At 40.5% G+C, this 27,554-nt stretch overlaps 1 protein-coding gene across 13 annotated transcripts in view; it reads right to left on the bottom strand.

Moving 5' to 3' along the window:
* nrxn2b (neurexin 2b) overlaps nt 1–27,554 on the bottom strand; it is a 698,285-nt gene that overhangs the window by 113,067 nt on the left and 557,664 nt on the right. The window lies entirely within an intron of this gene.

Raw genomic sequence — 27,554 nt, forward strand, 5'->3', positions numbered from 1 at the left:
CTCGCTATGCTGTCAGTATAACTACCATCTCTCAAAATTTAACAAAAGAAATTCTCCCTGTCAAAATAACTTTGCCTTAACAGTACTTTAAGCTCCAGCCTTAAAAAAGTACCCGCCCCATACATGGAGCGATTTCATGTTTGAACTGTAACAGAGTGGTTAGGACTTGGCTTGGCTCCAGTAAGCCTGGTGGTAAATGAGAAATGACGGGCGTTGGCTGTGATTAGCATAGAGTAATGAAACCACAGTGAACTGCTCTTAACCCTGTGGGCTGTCTGTCCTCCCAGGATCATAAATATACATACACACAGGCGCTCTGTCTACATACTAATGCATGCATATTTTGCTATATGAAGCACATAGTTGTATCAAGAAGATTACACAAGTAAACAAGTGATTAATACACATAATTAAGCGCTAGACATCCCAATGACACCTCACAAATCAATGGAATTGCTATGATTTTGATAATAACATGACTATAGAGTCACGCATGGTCACAGAAGTGCATGGCAATGGGTTTCATCTCCACGGACGCATCAATATACATAAACGACTTTCTTGGTGTGGTCAGGTCAAAGATGGCAGAAAGCAGACGCTATAGTGACAGCATGTCTTACGCAAGGAAGAACACTATTCAAGTATGCACACGTGCAGGCTTCCTTAATGTACACGCACGCTCACACGCACACTCACTCGTCTACCTGACACTTTCATTATCTAACTGCTGGTAGCCGTTTGAAATCGGCTGACACACACAACTCTCCTCCCGATCTCTCGCTTCCTCTCTCCCTTTCTGGCTCTCATCACCCCTCCTTCCCTCCATCCTTCCCGGCAGAGCTAAGCCCTCCGCTCAGCTCTTGTTGTTTTCTCGAGGCTGTATTATTTTAGCGCTGACTAATTATCGCAGCATGGCAAGGAGGGCTATAAAGAAGCTTTGTGCCGGAGGAGGAGGAGGAAAAAAAAGAGGTTGAAGAAAGACAGAGTATTGAGGCAAGGAACTCAGAAAAGACGGGTAAAGTGCAAATTGTGGATGGTGAAGAGAAGAAGTTGACACTTTCGTTTTTATTTCTTTCCTGTGTTTATTTGTGCAGCAGCATAGTTTCTCAGAAACTGGGCAAGAGGCAACTGTGGAGGAAGAGGAGAAAAGATTTCTAAAATGGCCGATGAGCAGAGAGGGAGGGGAGCCATGTTGTGATAGATGAGACTGAAGCCGTGTGAGGAAAAGGAGAAAATGGTTTCTGGTAGTGGAAGTTGTTGTACATTAACGTAGGCGATTGCACTTATGGGCGAGAAAGGGTTCATCACCCGTCACTAATTTTGCGTGTCACATTGAATTTTCTAGTCTGACAGATTACTGCTCAGCCTGTGCAAACATATGTGAGCCTACACAACACCGTCTGCCAAAAGTCTGGGACGCTGTGGAAAATATAATCAGTTGAACCGTACAGATACAAAATAATTAGGTGCTAAAAACAAGAGTTATTGTTCTTTTGAAAGATACATTATTCATTTAGAATATAATCAAAGCAAAATGAAAATGACTGAAAATTTGGGATGGGAGAAGAAAATCTTAAAAAGTTGTACTTAAAAAAGCAAAGTAAGTAAAATAACTGGCAATAAACAGAATACAAGATAATTGAGTTTTTCAAAGAGGTTCACCACTCTGTCAAATCATCTTCAACTAAGCATCAACTACACAAAAACATTAAATATTATGAGGACTAAGAGAAAGCGCTGTGTTTGCCGTGAGATATCAGTCAGAGTTCTGTTTTTATACCCCTCCCAGTTCAAGCACACAATCCTATCTATGGTAGCTGCTGTAGGACAAACATGTTTTCATCAGCCATCTAAAACATTACAACGTGTTTCCGGCCAGAGTGTTTCTGCTACTGTTTGGACCAGATCCTCCCCAGAGTTTTTCCCTATCCGTGGAAAGCCGTCAGTGCACTCTTTACCTCAGCTGTCAGTGTCGGGGCCTACATCGCTTTACTCTGGAAGAGGTTGTAAAACTTTGTGAAAGGAGTTTGTGAGTCAGAGTCTCTCACTGATGAGATGAGTTGTTGACGATATCCTGAACCTTGGTAACACCGCTGTTTTTACTGCTGTTAGCGAAAATGTCCTTGAGCGGATGAAACTTTTTGGACTCTGACACAAAACTGAAAATGTGAGAACGTAATCAAATTTTTCATCAGTGGGGAAGTGTTAGGCCACTCAAGCCCAAAATTAGCTGGCAGAATGTTATAACCAGCTGTTACCAGCCCTTCTCATGTATCCAGAGACGGGAGGGTCACATGTCTAACCTGCTGACAATAAGGAATTGTGACAATATAGGGAATACATTAGCATGCTTACTCATGTTTCTGTGTGTTATAGCCCTGACTTCTATGAGGGGCCGTACAAGCCAAAATTCATTCTTTCACTCTCACATAGTTTTATTTTAATTTCTATATTTAGATATTTTTATTCTCATGTTTTAGACTGCCCCACTCCAGTCGAACTCTGTGTAGCTACTTGGCTCGTTGAAGCTACCCGGGTGTTAGCTGGTCTAGAAAGTTCCCTCATCTCACTGCTGTGGGTGCAGTTGAGCCCGTCCCATCTCGATCAAGTGACGAGGACAACGATGTGACCGTTTCAGGAGATGATAAAATATTTCTTAACACCCCGACAGCTTGCTGAAGAACTCGAGTTTCTTCTCGCCCCTCCATGCTGTCAGACACTTGAAAGTGACCCGCGCGTGCTTCTCAGCAAATCACAGCGGTACAGACACCCAGCCTTCCGTTTCCACTATACTCTTTCATTCACATACATTATTCTCTTGCATACATATATTTTCTTCAGACATGTATGCATTCTCTTCTTACATACATATATTATTTGTGAGATTAAATGCATATTGAATGCATGTACAGGGCTCTAGACTAACTTTTTGCCATGGGCGTACCGGTACTGGCACAAAAGTTAGGCGTACTGGCACAAAAGTTAGGCGCACTCAAATTTTATAATAATTTATATAATATAATGTGTTTTTCTGGATACACTGTGCTTTTTCAGCATTCAAAGATTGATGACACCGTGTCAGAGCACTGGCTATGAATTTCAGAAGGATCAGGCCTTAACTTAACAGAAAAGTTAGCAATAGTTCTTTTCCTATTACAGCTACATCCACTTCTGTCGTGCCTAAGCTGCTCACTAGGGCTGGGTATCATCACTGATTTCTATAATCCATTCGATTCCGGTTTTCAAAGTCCCGATTCGATTCAACTTAGCCTCAGACAGTCAGAAATATTATAATTCTGATCATTTATCAGTACTGACTTCATCAGAATTGTGAACATCACAGCAGATGCCTTTGTGTGAAAGTAACTGAGAATAAAACACAGAAAAACATGAAGGAGATTTTCCTGGCCTGGCTTTTTATAGCAGATAACCTTAAAAATATTCTACAATGTTCTGCATATAAAGTTTAAATTACTTCAATATTGAACAACAGAAAAAATAGGCTTTCTTGTCCGAGGTCATTTAAGTGAAAAAGAGAAAAAGAAAAGAAAAAGACAGCAGCCACAGCGCTGTAAACAACGGTAGACTGGTGGGTAATAAGCGAATGAATAATACAGAAAACAGAGATTGGGAAACTGTTCTTGAAGTACAGAGAGAGAGCTAGCTGTGCACGAAGTGTGATTTTAATAGTCGTGGAAGCAAAACAGCAAAATTCATGACGACATTGATCAAGTGTGAAGCGCAGTTTGCTGCTTCTTTTGCTGCTGGCTCGGTGGATTTTGGCTGGAGAGAGACAAAACCTGCAGCTCAGAATCAGCGCAAAAAGACGTAATCACAGTGCGGACCGGACGCATCAGAATCGCTGAGCTCCGACAGCGTGTCCGTCTACGGGCCGTCGGGTGAGAAAGCCGAGAAAGACAAAGTTGATTCTGATGCGTCGGGTCCACTCTGTGTTTACGTCTTTGTGTGGAATCCGTGTACCTGCTCTCATCTGCTGTTTGGTTGTTGTTGAAATGGTTTTGTGAGCTTTAATCTGAGAATCTGGCGTTTCTGGCAAAACACAGTAATATTTAAAAGTCGATTCAGGATTTAATGAATAATATCGCTTTATTCAAGCTACTCACCTCCCACTTCCACCTGCACTTTCAACTGGACCACGGCCAATCAGAGAGGTCCTGCCCCTTACTATCTCTGATTGGTTTAGTCCACGATAGGGGCAAAATGTGTGTCTGTTGTTGACCACAGAGAAGGTTGCAGATTTTTTTTTTTCTACCCGAACAGTTGGTCGCACAGGTGCAAATATTATTTTTTTAGTCGCACCATTGAAAAATTTGGTCGCATTTGCGACCAAATTGGTCGCACTCTAGAGCCCTGATGTAAATGAGAGCAAAATGTAGGAATGCATAAATGAAAACGCACGTATGTTAGAGTGAAAATTTGTAAATATGTACATTAAAATACATGTATAAGAGAGCACAATATTTCAATGTGTGTGTTAAATATGTGTAAACATGAGAATAAAAATATCTAAATATAAAAATTAAAATAAAACTATGTGAGAGTGAAAGTATATGTATGTGAAAGAAGAATGTATGTGTGTGAGAGTGAAAGAATGAATTTTGGCTTGCACGGCCCCTCATAGACTTCAGTTCAGGAGATGAGGCTTGAGGTGACGAGGAAGAAAATTTCCTTCACATTTGTGTTTCTTTACTCATTCTCCAATGATGTTTATTAGTTGAGTCTGAAGCAAACCCACTCCTACATATTTTTAATTGGATAAATTATAGGTTAATAGGATAATGCATTAATTTGTTAAATAAGCTAAAAAAAAACACTACTGACTGCATCTTTAAAAAACAGATTTGATTTTATACTGGAAACCACTCCATAAGCTCAGTTCAATGTTGCAAATGAAAAAGCTGTGATACAGGTGTGCCTTACACAGTGAAAAAAATATAATTGAAAATCAAATCAAATAACAAAACAAACAAACATAATCCTGAGACACCACTGCTTTCTGTGGATCCAGGCTCATTTAAGATACGGCCTTGAAGTCTGACAAGCTAGTATTTTTAATTTTTCTGGAAATCTTGGATGCAAAACCCTTAGGTCTAAAACAGAGGGGGGAACTGGCACATAGTTAAAAACAAAAAACAAAACTAGCTCCTCTGATGGTATATAAAGTATTAAAGTTTGTATAATTGTTGAACAGTTTTGTTAGATCCTGGAGCAACAAAAGCTTCCATTCAGACACTTTTTCATATAACAAAAGGCTGTCACAAGAGTAGCAGTGATCAACAGCAGTTAGCAGTAGCAAGTGTCTTAATTTCCTTAGAAAGTACTGAAATTTTATTACATTTTATTTTGGCTGAAGATGGACCACAGAAATTAGCAGGGACTCTGAGAAGCCATGAATAATGGGACAATAATTAAAGATTAATAAAAATAAAGTATATGAAAAAAGCTATTTTCTTTCTAGGAACTGGACCTAGATTGTTAATGTGCCTTATTATGAAGTAGGAACAGTACATCTAAAGTACAAAAAAAGAGCTGCATTTCACAGCCCCAATTCAAAGACATTTGGAAATTGTGCTAAATATAAATAAAAAAAGGAATGATTTGCTAATCTGTGAAGCATACCTTTAGCAAAAGTCCATTAATGTCGGGGAACTGAGGAGATCAGTTCTGTTGAATGGGAACGCTACCCTATTCATGTTTCATGGAGGATTTTCGCTGTACCTCAGTCCTGGGCTGTCTTTGTCGTGTTTTTTATATCATGATGGGCCAGATGGTTTCAAATGGTGAAAGGTTCAGCACCTGAACCCTTCTACTATGATGTGGATGGGAGCGTATGTTGCTCTAAAATCTGCATGTACCTTTCAGCACTGATGGTGCCTTTCCAGGTGTTCGAGCTGCCAATTCCAGTGGCACTGATGCACTCCTTATATGTCAAGGATTTAATGCATAAGCACAATAGTAGCTTTAATTTGTGTTTATGGATAATATGGTGAACTGTGACAGAATGATTTCAGGAAGTGAACCTGAGGGCCTGAAGATCAGGGGCATCCAATATTGATTTTCAGCCTTGTCGTTTGTGCACAGATTTCAGCAGATTCTGAACATCTTTCAATGATGTAATGTGCTGTGGATGATGATATATCTGCACATGATGAGCTTTCACAATTTTATGTTGATTAACATTATTCTGAAAATTTGCCCATCTTTACTTCTGACTCTGCTTTTCTAAGATGCTCTTTTTATACCCAGACCAATACCCAATTACTGACCTGCTGCCAAATATGTTCCCAGTTTAAATGCATGATATGTTTTCTATACTCTTATGAGATCCGAAAATCACCATCCTCTGTTCTTTGACATTTTACACACTCCATATGTTTTTTTGGAATTGTGGTTATTAAAGGAAGTATCTGAGCCTTCAAGGAATATTTAATTTGCTGCCCTTTAACATGAAACAAGCTACTTTGTCTATGTAATTTTGCAGTAAGACAATAATGTTTCTTTATTGATGTCACTCAGACAACATGATCAAGTATCAAGCAGTCAGAAGCAAGGAAGGGATGGCGCAGATGTGGAGAAAAATAAAGGCAAAAGGCCCCTAAAATGTAGGGAATTAAATGTATATATAATTGTATGGTTGGTGTATTCTTAGCTTTAGGGTGCAAAAACAGCCAAATTCGTAACTTGTCAGAACTTAAATAGCAAACAGGGCATTGAATCAAATTTTCAACCTGAATCACACCTAACATCTCATTTAGCTTGCATCGTGAATTAGACTTGGAGCCGGTATCATCGCTGCATATCTTGTGTATTCACTCACAGTGACGTAATTCTCATCAGTTAACACCCCTCTCATGCATAGCATCTATCATATGCTTTGTCTTCCCAAGAGAGCTCCTGCTATTCCTGACGTCACTGTCACACTTGTCACGTCTTTATTATCGACACATTTACTTTATTAGCATATCACGAACAGAAGCCACAAAGTGCTAAATCTCAGCAAGAGAATGAAATAAATACATAAAAATAAAACTTCTCTGCCCAAGTCATACTGGGAAATATTTTCCATGTCTTTCTTGTTCCTAAATCCATCTAATGAGCTGGTGTTGACTTTGGCTGCTTTGATTTGTCCAGCTGAAAGTGGCCACCTGCTGCTTTGTGCACTTGTATACATGGATGCATGTGTTTGTGTGTACGTGCACCTTTCTCCCCTCTAAATGAGGAGACAAAGGAGGTGCAGAGTCTCTAATGAGTAGTCTGACAGGGCGCATCTATGTGTCACTGTTTCTTCTAGCAAACACCTGCTGCTCTGGAAGAGGTAAAATCCACTGAATACTGCAGTGCAACACACACTCAGCTGAAGGGAGAAAAAAAGTGAGCGGAAAGGTGTTTATCAATTATAAAAGCAGTCTAGAGGGGGGACATTCTTCCCTGCTAGTCTTCCACAAAACAAAACAAGAAAAGGGAACATCTCTACACGTTAAGATTCACCACCAACAGAGGATCTTTGTCACACATGCATAAAAAGGAAAACAATAGATTCGCTGATTGGAACTTCTCCAGTGTGCATGACCGCATCACACTTTTGATTAGGAATTCATCTAAAGTTTGCAGAAACAGCCAGTAGTGATGTGTGAAATGTAATGCAGCAGTGAAGAATCGAAACTTTCTAGCTAATGTGAACATAAAAAAGAATCCCTAATATGGCACTTTAATTAGAAGCTATATGCAAGGGTGTCTTTAAAGTGTGTTTAAGTGTGTTATTATCCTCTTTTAGAAGCAAAGACAGAAACAGAATGACGCTGCAGCATTTCAAGGCATCTTAAAAAAATTTGTTTTTGGTGTTTAAGTGTGTGACTCGTATTTCCTTGTGAAATATCCTATATTGTTGTTTGGACTGGCATTGCAACACACTCCAAATAATATTTATGTCCAAAATGTTATCTTTACGTTTTTTGATTACATGTAAATTTTCTATGCAATTGCATCAAAATATTTTCTTTCCTGGTAAATTATTTAAATACGAAAAAACCTTTCAAAAAACCTTTGCATTTGCATTATACGTGAAAATGTGTCTGTAGTGTATAAGGCAGCAGAAGAATCCAGGCTCATGCATCTACGAGGTTTCTCCAAAACAACCTATCGAGAACTGTATTAGCTCAAAGGTTGTCAGCAAACAAAAGCCTGGCTGGATATGGATTCCTTTGACCTTTACTTCACTATGATCTAGTCTGGTAATCCTCTCAAATGCCCCTCCTTTGCCACACATCCAAACATCGAAAAAGAAGGCTAAATATTTATTACTTTTGTCTAATTAGCTCTGGTGCCATCGATCTGGCCGATCAATCCTACCTGTGGCTCTTCCAGCGGAGAATAAATCAAACCATCACAGGATACCCATTGATTATTATTTCCATTCACGTGGACTGCTCAGTAATTCAGTTTAAAGAATGAGTCACTCCCAAAAAGAAAAAAATACAATTTCCCTTTGTCCATGCATCCAGTAGAAAAATAATCAGAAATGATTCAAAGCTGTAATGAAAAACCTATTGATTTAGATTTTTTTCCGTCCCCTCTCCTTTTCCTTACTTTTCTTTTCGAAACTGAAGCGAGGGGAGAGTGTATTTAGGATTGAGTTTATCATCCCGGATGCTTTCTTTCTCTCTCTCTCTCTCTGCGAGGAGGAATTGATTTGGAGTAGTGGATTTTATACCATTGCCACCTAACATAGGGATAAACAGGTCATACTGGAAAAAGCAGACGGCCTGTGGTCAATGTTGCCATGTCCTGTGCCAGCTGCAAAGCCTCATGGGAGCAGACAGCGTGAAAATAGTAAGATAAACCGGTGATAAAATGAAAAATCCACAGGGATAAAAGGACTGCTGGTGGTGGTGAAGTCACTTCTTGAGAGGCAAAAAGCATGGAGATACACCAATGCTGCATGCATTTATACTCAGTCCTTATTTTAACATCCCAGACAGCCTCTCAAACAGTAACTTTATAACAGAGTTGCTTCCGCCAACCTTCATACATTATTGCATCAGTACAGACTGATTCTTTGAAGCAGTTAAGGAGAGAGACGGCGCTATTGATTCCTTTTAAAGGAAGAGACTGAAACCTTTGCTTCAATTTTTTTTTAGACACAACATATATTTCTGAGACACTTACAAAGAGATTTGTAGACTGGGAGAGAGAAGTGGGCTGAGATGAGATATTCTGCAAAAGTTTTCAGACAGCTGTTGATCTTTGAAGTTGCAGTTGCACTTACACACACACACACACACACACACACACACACACACACACACCAACAAGAACTTGACAAAGAGCACAGACTTTGCTGACATTTTAGGATCTTTCCATCTCTTTAACTCACTTGTGCAGGCACACACATCAATATCCTTAGCTGCAAACTCTCCTCTTTTGTAATCTTAGAGTCTTGTCTACATTGGCCTAATGGCTATTTCTTTATGACAGTATAAAGCATCCTAAATATTGTCCACTTCTAGAATGGAAATGGGAAATCACTTCCCCTGATCCAGTTGGAAAATATTTATCTTCCTCCTGTTACATGAGTTAGGTAAGATGATACTTGTTCATAACAATCCAAAAATTTCCAAAAGTTCAGCATCAGGTCAATAATGAAGGCTGTTGTTTTAAATATAGAGATTTATGAAATTCTGCCTGTAAAAAATTACCAAAAAACACAAATACTATTTAGACTATGCTGTTCTTGTGTTACCAAAGAATCTGCTGTGAAAATAGTGAGCTTTCTGCTGCGTCTAATCCTGTTAAAAAACTAGGAAAATTACTCTGTGTCCATGCAGACTTGGTACTATTTTCTCCCTGAATTTTGAACCTTAATTTGACACCTTAAGATAATTAAAACTGTCATCAGTCTGTATTCAGTTTCCTTTGCAACTGGGCCTGGAGAATTCTGAGTTGCTAGCTTTTGGTACTGGGCTAAACTTAAAGATCAGACATTTAGAATAATCTCTAAAAGGCTGAAGATTTTTCCCAACTGATGGTGTCTGTAATTAAGACCTAATTGGTATTCCACATGTATAAAAAACAAATTCAAAGCTAGAAGCCAAAAGGAAGCTTCTACTAATCCAGACTCACCAGCAGGCGTCACTACAGCAGCCACAAGAACATCACTGCCTGTCATTCTACCAGTGTAGCTGAATACCAAATACTGCTGGGGGCTTCCCACGAAACACTAAGTGGTTTTTTTTTCACTCACTATGTGTTTATACACCACTTTGCATTTAATCATTAGTTATTAATAATCTCTGGCTGTCTTCCACAGTGTGTTTTTGTCCTGTCTTTCTCCCCACACCTCCAACCAGTCACAGCAGAGTTTTGTCTTCCTACTGTTGCCAAATGCTTGCTCATAGAGGGTTGTCTGATTGTTGAGTTTTCTCTGTATTATTGAAGGGTCTTTACCATGCAATTCAAGTAAACTTGACATGGCCAATTGTTGCGATTTGGCGCTATATATATAAAAAAGGGAATTGAACTGAATTAATGTCATTGCTTTGACATAAATCATGGGTTTATCATCGAGGAGATGTGGTTCATGCTCTGTGTGGGAGCTTTGTGTTTGATATTTGTTTCTATTTGTTTTCACTCTCTGGTTAGCTTGCTTTTACTCACTGGTTAGGTTTAAGCAACAAAAAAAATGTTCACATGCTAAAAGCTGGAAGTGAAATCCATTTCACTGCTGCCGTAAAAACAAACACAGTGCATGATGGTACTGATGCCACATTTTGTTTGACAAAATTGTGCTTTGGGAACGAGAACAGTCTCACCTTCCCAGATTGAGTGCAGCTAATTATATTCTTTGGAATTCATGATTAAATTCGAAGCACCACAATGACACACTGAACACGAGTAACTAAAGTGGAGGGTGAGAGTTTGACCCCTCTGTTATTGATGTTCCATTATTTAATAAACTTCTGCTCCAAAAACTCAACCGCATATTTTGTCCTTTCAGATCTCTGCAAGAAATGCAGAGAGCTGAAAGGCACCGGGCATGTATGTTCCCAATGCCCGTTCTATTTTTCAGCTCTGTCCAGATTTAATGTCAGGGTGTGAACTTGTGGATGGGTGCCTTTTTCCGCAATGATAGTCATGCCAGGGGAATAACAGTGTTGCCCTGTCTTTCTAAATTATAGGCTACTGACAAAATGGAACTATTTTCAGTCTCAGATTGTTACCTGCTTCAAAGTACTTTGGAAAAATCACCATTTTTTTCTGTCTAGCTTAAAGATCAAAGCGTAGGGAGCAGATAATTGAAAATGAGCAGTTTCTGTGTTTCGCGTCACTTAGTTTGCTTATAAATGATTAAAATCACAAAAGTACAAATGCCATGGACATTGGAGTAGTTTCTTTAAATTACGATTTCAATTGTGAGCTATGCCAAATATTTTATATCTCGATGAATCATCCCACAAACTATTCAGAAATCTCTTCTGTCATCTTGAGATTTCTGCTGATTACTCCCCTCCCTGATTCTGCCAGCAGGGACCTGATACGCCGCTGTAGCTTTTTACAATTTGGGAGGATTCAGATGTTTCTCCTATTATGCTTTTGACACCAATGGCGTGCTGGCAAAGTTTGTTTGAAACAATTCAAAATGCTTGTTACGTCTCTAGAGGAGATGCTACTATCAGAGAGCAATTTTTGTACAAACATCACTCCACGGCTGCTAAGACACCCTCCCCTGTGTTTTTCCCGAATATCTTTAAATGAAGGGCTCCAGTGGGAGAAGTATGAAAGGCTGTGTATATGTGTGTGTGTGCCGTTTAACTCTGATAAGAACTGAGTAGTCTTTAGAAAGGTTGCAAGGCAGGACAGTCCATCTACCCTGAATATGTGCCATCTAGAAAGCTTATTGATCATCCTAAAATATCCTCCTCTGTCTGATAACTTGCTCAATAGTCTGGTGAGGCTCAGACAGTGATGACCAATAGAGCTGCTAAAACAGACAGCGACACTTTTTATTTTTTATCAAGCGCATTTATAGTTTGTAAATAATTTTCACATAACCGCGGATATCTCTAAAAATTTATAGCTTAGAGGGTTTATTCTCCAACACAACTGAAGACTTGTGAAGAGGATTTATAATAATAATGGATTGCATTTATATAGCGCTTTTTGGGGCCCTCAAAGCGCTTTACAATTCCACTATTCATTCACACACTGGTGGAGGCAAGCTACAGTTGTAGCCACAGCTGCCCTGGGGCAGACTGACAGAGGCGAGGCTGCCATATCGCGCCATCGGCCCCTCTGGCCATCATCAGTAGGCGGCAGGTGAAGTGTCTTGCCCAAGGACACAACGACCGAGACTGTCCGAGCCGGGGCTCGAACCGGCAACTTTCCGGTTACAAGACGAACTGCCAACTCTTTGAGCCACGATCGCCCCTAGTCCGCACTGTGACATCATCACCAAGATGTCTGCTGTATTTTCCAGTTGAAAATTTGAAGCAAATCACGGGTTACATGGGTACATTTTGCTCGTGACAAGACCACTGAGGCATTAGTGTAAATTGCTATGCTATTATGTAAGTCGGGCGTTTGAATCAATGTGGCTAAGAAGATGTGCAGAGGAGAAAAGTGAGGACATCCAAAAGACAGAATTCCTGTTGTTTTTGACCTGAGCATGTCTAAATAGCAATGCTGAAATACTTAAACATGCAAATGCTTTAGTCTTGTTTCTGGCACTCACTTGAAAACAGGCTTAAAACATTGCATTGCACATGAAATGTGTCGGAGCATCTGAAGGAAAGTTCTAGAGGCTTTTAAATAAACACACATGTTCTGCAGTTAAACAGAACTTTAATCAGACTTTTTATTTAGAAGGATTACCGGAAAGGTGTTAATCATAAACTGACTGCACACACCAGACCAACTGGATAAAGAAGTCCATTTGTATATAATTTAATCTGGTTGGTTGTTTTGTGTTCACTGTGTTTTTACTGTTTGCATGCTATCATGTCTCTCCCAAGCTGCATGCTGACACACCCAGCCTCAGAAAGTCTATGTGCTTGAACTTGTGTGAGCATGTGCAGGAGCACAGAGCTGTTTTTTTTTCACATTAACATTCTCATAATGATCATGCTGATCAAACTCCAGCAGCAGACAGAAATGTTTGAATATTTAAGCACCAGGTTCTGGCCTGGGACTCGGTTGTTTCATTATTCACCGTGTTTAGCGCTGAATGCGTCAGCAGAATGACCCCACCCACAACCCACCGCCGCCACCAAATACTAGTACTGCAAAAATATGGTGAAAACAGCTGAAAAATCAAAGTAGCAAGACTTTGGCTGGTATCTACGCTGAAATGTAACAGTTAACAGAAGGTGGAAAAAGGGAGAAAAAAAGAGATAAAGCCATGATAGCGCTTGGTGAAAATGATGAGTGAAACAGAATCTAACAGGAAGCTCTGAAGAGATAGAGATATTCTGCACTGTTGAACATTGACATGTGCTGCTTGAAAAAACATAACAGACCTGGATAGAATGATCTTTATTTCCCATACAGAATCGTTAAGCATTGATGTTCTGAAAAGGCCATACTGTTTTTATTTATTTTGCTGCTAGGTATAAAGGTGGGAATAAAGGTGTGCACTTGTGTGCGTATTTATTTATTCATGTGTATTTATTTGCATGTGTGTGTGGGCGTGTGTCAAGGGGGGTACAAATGTGCAAGCAAGTGTGTGCACTTCTTGATAATGTTTAATAGCCACGGGCCTAATTAGTGTTAACATCATCCTAATTACACTGGAGTGGCCTTCACAGTACATAAACAAACACAGGCTGAAGCTGGTGTAGCCACCCTGTCCCTGAAGTGGTGACCTTATGAAAAAATGGCTCAAATTGTAAAATTACACAAGTGGAAAAGTTTTTGCATGAACCGTGCTCACAGGGCATAAGTTGAGAAATGACATGGATACAAAAGTTGTGTTTTGGGGGGTTTTTTTTCACAGAAACCTGTCAGATAACAGATGCTACTAGGAAATTATTAACATGAGCAAACTAACCATTACCCTTTCTGGCTAATTATTCTGCAGAATTGAACAGATACGTTAATAAGATGTCAGAAAACAGAGACATGAAATAGTGAAATACAAAAATCAGTATTTTGTTTTTACCAAAAAGCGACCTGAAATTGTTGGTTTACAACAACCACTTCATTCCACGGCACAACAACCAATTTAATGGAAAATCTGCAGAAAAAAACACTATTAAACTAGTGCAGAATCCCTACTCTGCTACTGGTGACCACTGGGTAAAATTAGCCTCCACTGACTTCACCTCTCCAGCTTGTTACATGGACATAATGGCCTCTCAGAAATACCACTTATCAGAATCAGAGTGAGAATGTCAGCACCTTGCACAATCAGTTTGGCCAAGCCAACATCATCCTCCACTTTAGCAGCTTACAGCCCAACATGAAATGGACCCTGCAGAACACTTGACCAAAGGTGGGAGCAAAATTCCAAATGGTTCTTTAATGAAATGAGCTGAGAGCATTTCAGGGTTTGGATAACTTGTTATTGTGGCACTAGAAGTGGAAGAGTGTTTGAAATATGTACATCTAATAGGATAATGACCTTCATCTTGGAGAAGTAGATGCTGGAAAGTGGAGGACAGGATGGAGAGAGTGATTGAAAGCAACGAAAAGAGGCTGAGAAAGTGCAAAAGATGAAAAGGGAACAATGGGAAGCTTCTTCCTATTGCGAAAGCACAGATCCACTCTGTTTTATTCCCCAAGACTGTATTCCTCGGGCTCCAGGGTATCCCACATCAAAGGAGGAGGCGGATGAAGAGAGGAGATGAAAGAAAAAAAAACACAGTCTGCTCGATGTGTGAGGTGCATGCATTAGATACTGCATGTATGTGTGTGAAACTGTGGGCGCATGTGATGAGCTGGAACAGGTCAGTCCACACAGGACTTTGGGATCATATGAAGCTTTGAGTCTTGTTGACACGTGAAAGCTGCCTGGGTGGGATTCAATGTTGCATGTCCATTTCCCAAACAGAATGGCCATTATCTAGTCAGAAAACTATCGTGAGTTTACATCCATACAGATTAGCCCCAGAAGGGAAAACTGAACAAACGTGAGCATGCACCTTTAAAGACCGAAGGTGGTCTAACTCCCCTCTGATCTCACAAGGCTCATGAGACTGCTACATACTGCTTGGGTGGTTATTGAAGAGCCAAAAGCTAAATGCAAGGGATTAGTTATCCCCCACAGATGTGACTGTGAAAAAAAAAGAGAAAAAAAATCCTCATGCCAGTTCTCTGAGGAGGGTAGCTACTGAAATGTCACTGGATCCTCTGCGTTCTGATGCCGAGTGACTGGATGAAGCAAAGACAGTTGATTGTATTCTTTTCATCTCTCCCTCGCTTCTCAGGCCCGGGGGGACTCTTGGACATGGGGCCGGCTGTCTGAGTGCGCCTGTCGTGTATTTCACATGCGACGATGGGGTAGGGTGGGGACTGAAAAGATGGATAAGCAGGACAAGGAATGGGAGATACTAAATGAATGACTGCTTAATGCTGAGAGTCCTTCAATGGAAAAAAAAAAACAGACCGAGCCAGACTAATAAGGTGATGAGACAAAAATAAACAGAGGAGGGGAAGAGCAACAGCAAAGCAGATTTGCTGCACCGTGTCCGGAACCACAACATTTAGCCAGAGGTTCCTTTCTAACTCCTCGCTCCCTTTCTCACCTTCTCATTCGCTTTATTCATTTTAAACCCTCCCTTTGTCCACCGTGCCTGTTTTTCTTTTGCAGATTGGCAGTCAGACATAGCAGGCTCTGCCTCTTACATAACAATCCATTTGTTGGCTGGTATTGAGAGACTGCTTAGCAGCCGTTGTGCAAACAGCAAATAAGGCCCTGAATGAGGGGGGAATTAGAATTCGCAGACACTGATGTGCACAAACAAACACAGACTGTAACAAGACGGTGAACAAAACTGGGGTTACTCGTAGAGGACTCGCGCTCATCTTTGTGTGTGTCATGTTGGCTGAGGAGCCAGCTGGAAAATCTGTTGCGTTTAATAATGATCTGCTTAAGTCAGTGACATTTAATCCTGTGTGGTTTTATCTGTGTTGTTTATGGACACAAAAAAATGTTGTTGCAAATAGGAGCCGTGTCTTTCTTTTCAAAAATGGGAATTTACACATAAAACTAAACTTTTTTTTATGTTGCTAGAATAATAATATTAAAAAAGACAGGGCATTATCCCAGTTTACCCAAACAACCTTGATTTGATAAAGAAAATCTGCAAAAGGAAATAAAACAAACAAGGTTTTATCAGGCAGAGAGGGTCATCAATCGTTTTCGCAGCACTCATATAAGGCAGTCCAGAAGGGACTTAAAATGACTACTGCCTGTTGGGAGCAAAAAGGCGGATAATGCAACAGGCTTTCCCTTTTCTTTTGACAGTAAAATTTCCCTTTACTGTGATCACAATCATTCAATAAGTTTTACCTTAACAACAATCATTGCCCAAACATATGTAAGGGGATTTTTTCTGCTCAAACCCAGCATAACCATTGACGTGACAGTAACGTTTCATTTGCAAACGTCCAGCTCTACTTAAGATAACAGCAAAAATTAAGTGGCACAAACCAAACAAAGTGAGCCAACAAAAAGCCTCTTTGTGTGCAACACTGTTTTTATGTGACAGATTTTTTTACAGTCGTCGCTCATAGCTTTAGCTGAATTACACAAATTCATCCATCCATCTCCGCTTATCATTATCGCTGCTACCGTAGGGTGAGTGGCAGGGTACGCCTTGGACAAGTCGCAAGTCTTTTTCAGGGCCAACACAGAGAGACAGACAACCATTCACACACATATTCCCAATTTAGAATCTCCAGTTATCTTTGGACTGTGGGAGGAAGCTGGAGTACCCGGAGAGAACCCATGCAAACACAGGGGAGAACACGCAGACGCCACAGTGAAAGGCCCTGGCCAGATTCATCTACATACAAATGTGTCTATACGGTTCACTCTCCCCGATTTTGTTGACTTTTCCTGATACGCTCTGGGCAGTCTAACCTTCAAACTGCATCGTTCACATGCAGCTCCCTCTGCATGAAGCCAGTAGGGCTGCTTGAACCTAAATAGTGCCGATGTACACAAAGACACCGCATTTTCATGAGAGGATAGAAAATGTTTGGGTGGGGTTGGGGACGCCGACACAAGTGCTTAGCTCCAGGCTATTCTGGAGTGCGTTAGGGCACTGGTGACGTGGGCTGGGACTGTTAGAAAGCCATTTAAATGTCTTAAATGTCACAATGGTGTAATTCTGTAAAAGAGGAAATATTTATTTATTTTTCCCCCCTGCTGAAAAAGACCAAACGCTACTTCTCTGGCGCAAAGACATTTGTTCTCATTGCGTGCTCATTCAAGTGCCTTGAAGTAACAAAGGAGTGTTCCTGCTCTCTCTCTAAGTGAAGGGAGACAGGTTATAGAAGTGAATTGCAACCAAGATGGCTGAAAGGAATGCTCGAAGGCAAATAAAGCACACATCTCATTTCATCTTGTCTTATTAACAAGTGCAAGCAGATAACAGCACAGCTGCCCCTGAACGCTAACTGAAATGTGATTTGATTAAACGAGGCAGCCGTTCCAGTGTCCACACACTCCAGTGGCATCTCCGCCACCACAATAACTCCAGCAACTCAAACAACCCAAACTCATTTCCCGAGTTCATATTTAGTGTGTACACTGTGGCTAATGAGGAAAATTAGACAAATAACGACTGCAGTTCACTCTGGATTTGAGTCAACACATCAGCCAGTCTGGAGGGGCCTCGCAGTGGCAAGGAAATATATTGTTTCAGCCAGGTCTCGCTCGTAAACAAACAGCAAACATTTTCTCTGTAATTAGCAGAGCTTTCCTGCTAAAGCATGGACAAGATCGGGTGATTACAGTGATCACAACCTTCCTGAGCCCTCAAGATGCATGCGGGTAAACTTCTGCATCCTGCTGTCTTTTGATAGGTTTTCTGTGGTGATGTGACAAGCTTTGACTGTATTACCACAAATGCAACACCCCAAAATACATGACAACCACTTGTCTAGCTAAATGGATGTGTAAAAAGACGAATCTACAGCTTTGCTGTAAATTAGTGCTAATTATACTATAATTATCCTCCTCATAGGACAGTTTAAAAAAACCTAAAGTGAGGTTAAGGTTGTACACAGAAAACTCCTGTAGTACTTTCTCTGCTCTCACTCTCAGTGAACAGATTAAAAGAGTTTTTACAGATGTGCTCACTTCTTGTACAACAGTCTAAGAATACAGAGACGGACATCATCATCTCTTCCCTCCCTTGAAATCCTGCCAAGGTTCAGTGGATGCAGCTAACTGGCACCCCGCTAGCTTTCATACCATGAAAGTGCAGAGTTTATACAAGATTTGACGTAACACAAAATAACCGGGACGCTTGTAAGTCACAAATTGTGTCCTGCTTTTACAAAACTCTGACAGTGTATTACTGCTAAAATGTACAGGAAAATCTGAGTACACAAGCAGGCAGTGTAATTCTGTTTTAATTTGTTTTTAGCTAAAGCCCGAGAAGAAGGAGGATGGTTAACCTGATCATAATAAACAAGCGTTGACTGCCCAATGTGATAGAATAATTACACTCCCTCTCCCTCCAACTATGGAATCCTTCAGAAAAATGAAGACACGATAGCTGAACCAAAACAAAAGCACTAATGATAGCTTGTTAGTATGTTTAGTAACAGGCAACAGAAATGGTGCAAAAGAAATGAATCCCATTGTCAGAAGACATAGAGAGGGCGAAGACAGAGCACGACACAAATCCAAAGTAACGAGAGTGAACCTCTCGAACCCTGAGCCAACTTTAAACATGCTCCAGATAAAGGTCTTCTATTAAGTAGACACTGCAGCATAAAAGCCCATAAACGCAATTACTGCTCCTTTTATTTTAAAGATAGATTCATCATGAGTATGGATGATAGCGACCTCACGATATTTTTCAGAGCTGCTCTTTGCTCCAGGGATTCATTCTCCCACGTTCTACTTTAAAACGTTCTAAAGGTGTTGTATTGATTATAAGTCAGAGGGTATATTTGTCCATGTTTTCCTTCTTTCAAAAACTCTCATTCGATTACTGCGCTAGACAAAGAAACAGAAAAAAATCCAACTGGATTCACAGATCTATATATAAACGCAGCCCTGTAGCATTGCACTCCCACCTCCTTGTTTCACGATCACAATATGTAGTCACTGTGGCAGTCCTGGCCAGGTCCGCTTCAAACATGCTGGAGACCATCTGATCCAAACAAATTTATTTTGGTTTCACTGACCTAAAGGTTCTACTGCCAAACTTCTATTCATCGTCTGTGGCAATGTTAAATCTCGCTGCTTCATGATATTAGACTTAACTGGAAATTATCAGTAGAACTCCTTTATTTCCATCAAGGATATGCTCTGAGGTCTAGCATTTTCACTCTGAACTTACAACACGAATTACATTCTTTACTCTAAATTACAAAATCAGTAAGAAATGTGGAAACATGTAGCTTCCAATGCTTGATGCTAAAATGTGCCTGCTTTGGTCGCCAGTGAGTTATATGTATTGTTAAGACCACTCTTTTAAAATTGAGTCCATCATATGCGTATGGTCTAGATGACCCTACAGTAGAGGTAAAATAAGAGCACAGACTCTCAGCATACAATAAAGCTGGTGTCAGCCATGACACGGGGATGTACTGTGGGTGCAGATGGAGCAATAAGATGACATTTTGCTCTCCATTTCCTCTCACAGCTGTTGCTAGCAGCAGGAAAAAGCAGAAAGAGGGGATAGAGGTTGACATTGTTAGAGCAAAAGATGGTAAAAAACAGTGTGAAAAGGAAGCAGAGAATTACTTCTATCTCCTGACCTTCAACTGCTGCTTCTGTCCTTGCTGGCTGTCTCTTTCCTCACCTCCCTCAATCTCTGGCCTCATTTTTCTCTCGACCTCTCTGCAGAAGTCGACACAGATCACACACTGCCAGTAGGCTCATCTGGCAGGTACGAATGTGGAAAAGGCCTTGCTGTTTCTAATGAGACACCCTCTGTGAGAGTTTTAAAAATCCACTCTGTCGTTTGCCTCCAACAACACTAGCACACAGTGGTGGATGGCAAAAGGTTAGAGAGTAAAAAGGGGAAGGATGAGATGTGAGGGGGGAATTAGGAGGAAGGGACAGAAGAGATGAAGCATGAAAAAGAGAAGCAGGACAGAGGGAGAGGCAAAGCAGCAGAGGGGAACAAGACCTCTTATAACCTCAGCCAAGTCAAGGCAAGTCCAGCTTTTTATTCTGACCGGGGAAGGTTGACTGATTGCAGCATCTGTGTGAAATAGTCTGAAATACTAAGCTTACACATGGACAATAAGAGCATACAATGCAGTCCTCAGGCACGTAATCTAGAGCCAAATTGGAGTTCTCTCTTGTGTTAAAGATCTGAGGCTGCACACTGGCTCAGAGTGGGTTCACAAGTACATGAAATAACTTGAGGGCAAGACCTAATTGCGCTTGAAATATTGATCAATGAAATCTCTCCAACAGGGAGACAGTGAAGAGATGCCATTACTGTGGGCATTTGTGATTTTCTCTGTTCAGGTCTGAAAAGTTCCTGCAATCGAGAGGATGACTATTGAGATTACAGATTTCTTTTTCCCTTTATGATTAAAAGTGTAGCAATACGGTTATACTAACATCCATCTGAACGAGCTATTCTCTGGTAAAATGTCCTAATGTCCTTTCACGGCAGATGGCTGACCGTCCCGGAGCCTGGTTCTGCCGGAGGTTTCTTCCTCTTAAAAGGGAGTTTTTCTTCCCACTGTGCCCAATTGCTTGCACAGGTTCTCTGATTTTGGGGGTTTTCTCTTGTCCATGTAAGCACCTTGAGGCAACTCTTGTTGTGATTCGTCACTTTACGAATAAAACTGAACTGAAAATGTATTTTTAAAAGGATTCCAGTTGCTGTCACTATAAGTAATCTATCACAATTAAAAATCTAATTTTATCCAAGCTTTCAAAACAACAAAAATAAAGCTTAAAGATGAAGACTAGTTTACATTTACATGTACATAATGGTGCAAAAAAATAAAACTTGCTTATTACCGGAATTCATGTGATTACAAGAAAAAAAGGTTTAATTATATGATACACATGATAATACACAAATGTGAGTAGGAGTTATTGAATGGGATGGCTTTTGTGAATTGCTCATGCAAGCGGAAATGAAACAAAGAAGCTGTGGTCTAGAGAGAAATTGAGGGAAACAGATTCAACATTAATGAGAGAAATGAAGGAGGCGTAATCAGGAGAGCTGAGGGTTGCGTTTATAGTCGTCACTCTCACAGCTTTACTGCAAACCACTTCTTCCACGTCCATTACAAGATGTCGTCTTAATTGAATGGTTGACTCTGATATGAACTCTTTGAATTTACAGTCTATGAGCGACTGCTGGGGAGGCGGACTACAACAACAACAACAACAACAACAAATCAGGAGACTCACCTGCTGGTGTTCCACCAGGATGACGCAGCACTGGCATGAGACATCAATGGAGCAACGCTAACTGCACACCACTGCCAGGCTGCCCATACTTCTCACCAGACTAGTTCTCAGGAATCTTGCCAGAGGCTTGCAAGACGGTAATAGTGCAGCATACTGTGTTTGCTGGCTTCCAATTAGTTACATACGGCATATCAACTCAAATTCGTTCAAATTTCATTTTTCAAAACACTGGTTGCCATGCCTCTCACTGAAACCCCCTCCCACTTCTTCCTCGAGGAGCTGTGGACAACTGCTGGGCTGCACAGTGAGATCACCGAGTAAACTGGTGTAGTGGCTGTCAGACAAATCGAGTGACTGAAAGCATCCTTTATTTGCTTTGCACAGATTTATGGCTCAGCTCCAAAAAGTTACTCTCTCTTGATTAACCATGCCAGCCTTTAGTCATCCCTTTAACACTTGACCTAAAGGCAAATAATAAAGCTAACAGCTCTACAGATTTAAGCACTTTTGCACAAAGCAACCAGACCCACTGGAAGCTTCGTCTTCAGGGAAAACTGAAGAAGAACCATTCATGACAGTTCAGTAGACTAAAGGGAAAACGGTCGTATTAGATGTCACGGTCGCTGATACTGCAGTTTTTTGCAACATATCCTTCTAATTAAAACTGCGGATGTGAGCTGACATGTTTCAACATTAACATTAGCTCATCGTTAATGTGAGCCTCGTGTAGAAATGCGAGATTAAACTGGGGAATCAGGAGTCGCAGCATTGGGAAGGAGCGATTTACAGTGGCCCGCAGTTTTGAAGTGACCTACTTTTGACTTGGCAGGGAGAGAGAGAGAGTGAGCGATCTTAAATAAATGCATCACAGCTCACACTTTCATTTCCATACGGTTTGTAGCAACAGCCAGAAGACTTTCTGCTGCTGACAAGACTCCTGTCATGTATCGTTCCGTAGGTGGGAAAAAACGGTGAGATGGAAAGCTAATTTGATCAGAGTGGGTTGAAAGCCAAAATAGAACTCCTAAAAATATCAAATGGTTGAAAAAGATTCATCATTAGACTGTTGAGGCTTTTTCACTGCTAGTAAAAAAATGGCCCATAGCCTTCAAAACATTCACCCAAGTCGTGATTTTGCCCATGCAATACAACAACTGCATCTTTTTGCATCAACATTTAAACATGATAATTTGACTATCATTAACAACATTAAAGTGAATACAGTAACAACACAAAGCCTGTATATCTGCAATAAAAATGTAATAATATCTCCAGCTTAATGCATGATATTTGATCACTTTGTTGCCTAATAACTAGTTTCACATGCTCTCACTTGCAGTAGGTGGAACGAGGCTGGTAAGACTCACTCAGGTTAATGGAGGCACGGCCTCTGCTAAGTAAGCCTGTTGTGGGGACTTGTAAATTAATTAGAGTAATTTAATTAGATGAGCTACTTCACAATGCTCCAAAGCGCTACCTGATAACCGCAGTTACGAGTAATTCTGGTTGAAAATGTAAGCGAAAAGCGAAAACAAGTTCTTTTTTAATCATTCACTCGGTGACTGACACATGAGGAGAAATCAAGACAGAGGAGTGGGCCGCTTCCTGCTTGGCGACAAACAGGAAAGAAATCAGAGAGTGACATGCACAATGGGATGGTGACAGAATGAGCGACTGTTAATGACAGAGCAGAAAATCACAAATGCCCAAACGGAGTGAGCCAGAAGTTTTAATTTGCAAGCATTGTATGTTTGACAAATAACCGTTACACATTTTACATACAAAGTTTATTTCTAAGGACACGTATGGCTAAAAAGTAATTCCTCCTCCTTTTCCTCTCCTCCATCTCGCTCTTTGCCTCTTTAAGACCGCCTAATTCTCCACGGCCATCCACACTACTCGGCTCTGCACTAATCAACCACCGCCCATTAAAATCCACTCTTTTGCCAGTGAAGGCGCACTGGTGACAGGAGGGGAGAAGGAGTGATGGAAATTGGCCTTAATAACAAGCACACAACATTTACTGCGAGAGAGAAAGGGAGAGGACAAAAAGAGAAAAGGGTGGAAGAAGAATGAAAGCGGGGACAACCCTGCGCTGATGAGCACACAAAACATACCACTGACCTTTTCAAAATGGGGATGTTTTTGCCAGTGAGAAAATGGAGGATGAGGCTTCTAATCTAGACCAAAATTTGTGTGCAAGCCGTCATCAAAAGTCCCAATGCTCAGTTTCTGAGGACAAAGTGACTAATATCTGAATTAATATCATTAAGGCCAAAGCAATAAGTCATGTCACACTAATGTAGGTTACTAAACTGTCACCTTAGGGGGGGGACTTTGGTACTGGAGAGCCACAACGTGCCAATTGATAGTTTTAGTAATGGAATCACTGAAAAACAAACAAGCTAAGAATGGAACTAAACAAACGAAGACTAAATAAACCCCAAAAAGATAAAAATAGATGCACGACTGGTGAATCTCTCCAAGTCCCTAATTGCCAATAAGACATTCAGGATGACATGAAAATCTATTATCTTTACATTCTGCACTCTAAGACTTGCATTATTTTATTCTTTCTAAAACAATGCATACACACTCTCACTGAGAGAACAGTGCAGTGACAGTGGCAGCCATTTTGTGCCTGTGTTTTCCCCCTAAGCCTAAGTGCTGAGAGAATAAGGAGAGAGTTGGGATGGGAGCCAGGACAGCATTTTGGCAGGAGTAGATGTACAGGCCAATGCATGACAAATGAGAGTGTCATGCATACTGTTGAGCCCGGGCAGAGACCTGCCCAGCTCATCCGTTTGGTGAACACGGCACAAGTCAATTTAACTACAAAGACCCCCCCACACCTACACTGCTGCATCGTTCTCCCTCCTCCTGCATCTGGGAAAAGGAACAGGGACCTCTCTTGGTTTGATTTCAAGGAAGGGAGAGGCTTAGTGAATGAGTGGGGTGACAGGGAAATATGCGAGGAAGGAAGGAAGAAGGAAGCGAGAGGCTGTCAAGCATCCTGACAGAGAAGGAGAGCGATGGGCAGCAGAGACACATAAACAGACTGTGAATCAGGAAGTGACATGCACGAGGAGATGGTGATAACTGAGAAAGAATTAATGGCAGCAAAAACTGGGATAGATTCAGCACGGGGTAGAGAGGGAAAAAAATGCAGGGAAAGTTTCCGTTTCTAAGCTTCAACCACTTTTTGGGGCATTATCGTGACTTTGCATTTTGGAGATGCTCCTTGATAGGCACCACAACTCCATTAGAACACATACAATATGCACACACAGTAGAGCCCTTGTTCTTCCTGCGACAATAAATCATCTCCTTCTGATTGTTTTATGCTCAACGAAGCAGTGGCTTTGACGACAGTTCATTTCATGCCAATTGTTCACTCCCCCCCCCACAACCCGCCAGTCAGCCCCCTCATTCTCTTTTCATTTGACAAAGACAGACTCCTGCATGCATCTGATTAAAAAGCTTGCTCTGACAAGAGGCAAGCTGTTGGCTGCTATGTGAGGAAATCAATGGTACCCAAGGGGTCTCTATATTTTTTTAAGGGGGTGTTCAATTTTTAATCTGGCAAAACATCTTGTGCATATAGACGTGAGTGGCATCTGTTGGAGGTGCAGATGCTACTCTTTTCACTTGAAATGCCACAGATGCTGAACCTAAAGCCATGTTGTCTAGAATGAAGACAAAGCCACTTCTTAAAAATGGAAGTCACTGTGTGTCGAACATACGGTTCTTCTTTACAACTACTATCACTCAGAATATGCAAACACTCAACATCCGAAAAGCAACACATATGCTCAGAGCTAACAAGGAAAAGCTAAACATTATACGCATTATAAGGTGCACATTTCTCCAGTGCTTTTAAACCACAGGTGTCAGCTTTGGTTGTTTGTCAGTTCTCCTATATGTTTACATGAGTTCTCCCTTGTCTTGGTCTCACCAGGCTGCAAACAGCATGCAGATGCCCATGTACCTGTGATGGGAGTGGGTTCTAATTCTTCTCTACAGGCACTGAACAGACAAAATATTCTATAATTTTAGCAAATTCTGGCTCTACAAGCAGTTTGAGGCAGAGCAACGTCTCTTTGACAGGTTCAACTGACTTAAGAGATACTGAAATAGCTACTGTTGTTTAATCTTCTAACAGATCATTTGTCTGGCTAATGCAACAGACCCACCTATGTTTCTCCACAATCAACAGGATCTTCACCATTAACTTCACCAATGTACTTTAAAAGTATATTTAAATATATTTACATATTCATATTTTATATTTGTTGCAAACAGACTGCTGTTAGCTTCTGTAAGCTGCTGTTAGCTTCTGTAAGCTACTGTTAGCCTCTTTTAGTTGCTGTTAGCTGGCATGAAACTATCTGAAATGGATGAAAGTTTGTTATACTCTGACACTTGGTGAAGAAAACTCTCATACGATGTGAAAATGTAACTGTTTACCAGAGAGAAAGTGTGATTTTAGGACACTCAAACCCAACTAGCTGGCATATGCTAGCTTTTAACCAGCTACTGTTATTATTTAGCTAGCTCATCAGATTAATCAAGATTTGATTAAGAGGCCAGTGATCGTTCGCATCTCTTTCCTTCGCATTTTTCCTTCTTTGATGAAGGGGAGCCCACTGTTAGATGATAAAATACAGATATGACAGATATGATCTTAAGTCAGAAGGTACAGAAATTTAGGTGTCCCTCTATGACTCGCAAATGGCTGCAATTTCCTTTCTCTGCCGCCTTTGCCATATTACACTGTTGCTGTACCTGTTCTGTTCATGTCTCTATATTCTTGTGCCTGTTTTTGACTTTTGGGGATCAGCTTTAACAAACTGCCTTTTCTTTCTTGCCTTTTTGAAGGGAAGCCATTGGCCTCTACACGCTCCCCTTTTCCACAATCTGTGTTTTAACAGTTTCAAAATCCTCCAACTACCATGAAAGCTTGAAAATAAAAGGTTTAGATTAAGATTTGGATAATGGGTTTTGTTAATGGTTGAAAAGACCTATAAAGACATCTGTGTCTGATGGGATGTTCCTGCACTTTGCCCCACAAATTTGTCTGAATCAAATTTCCCTTTTTCCAGGGGTGTCATCAGTGCATTCAGTTACTGTAGACCAAGATGATTGTGATTTGAAGAAACACTACTCCCTATATTTTCATATATCTATCTTTTAGCGCACAAAATCAACAAGCACATTTTCTGCTACTTCAAAATATTCTTTAACTGTATCTACAATGGTTTGCCAATGACCAGGGCCACATAGAGCTATGATTGGAAAGGGAATGAGAAATATAAGAGAATAAAAATGTGATGAAAACATTTTCTTTTTGCATACTCATCATGGACTCTGAAAACAGTTTGTTTTTACCTAGCAAAAAATAGACACAAATCATCAATTTAAGACTGTTTGGGTGCAGGGGTGGCAGTAACAAAGGTCAAGATCCGTATGCATCAGAGGCTTCTGGACAGTGCTGATGGTTCATATTTGGGGCTACATTAAAATTTAAAAGGTGCATTGGGCAGGCTGCTTAAAAACAGCCTGAACTTGAATAATAAAGTGAGTTACATTATTAAAGAAGCAGAACTGCAATGCTTTTATACTTTAAAGTACACCAATGGGACAAAAGAAGCAAAAGATCTAATGGTGTGTCTTTGGATAGAGGACTCATTTAGTGCTGTTTCTCCATTTTTTTCTTTTTATTAATCCCTTATTGGCATGAAGAATTTTTTCTGAATTTTAGTGGGTAATTAAAGGAAAGCCGTGGTGTCTCAAGAGGGGTAATTTAAGTTGATAGGATGACTTATTTGTACTTTAAAAACTGTCTTGTGCAACTTTTCTCCTTTTTCGTGTTCTCCTTTGAATTTTATGTTTCTTTCTCTTTCATTTATCCCCTTTTTGAGATTTTACGCCCATGAAACCCAATTACCTTTCTGCTATGTCGTCTTGCAAATCA

Source organism: Aulonocara stuartgranti (assembly GCF_965226115.1).
Source record: "Aulonocara stuartgranti genome assembly, chromosome: 3".
In the NCBI taxonomy this organism is placed as follows: Eukaryota; Metazoa; Chordata; class Actinopteri; order Cichliformes; family Cichlidae; genus Aulonocara; species Aulonocara stuartgranti.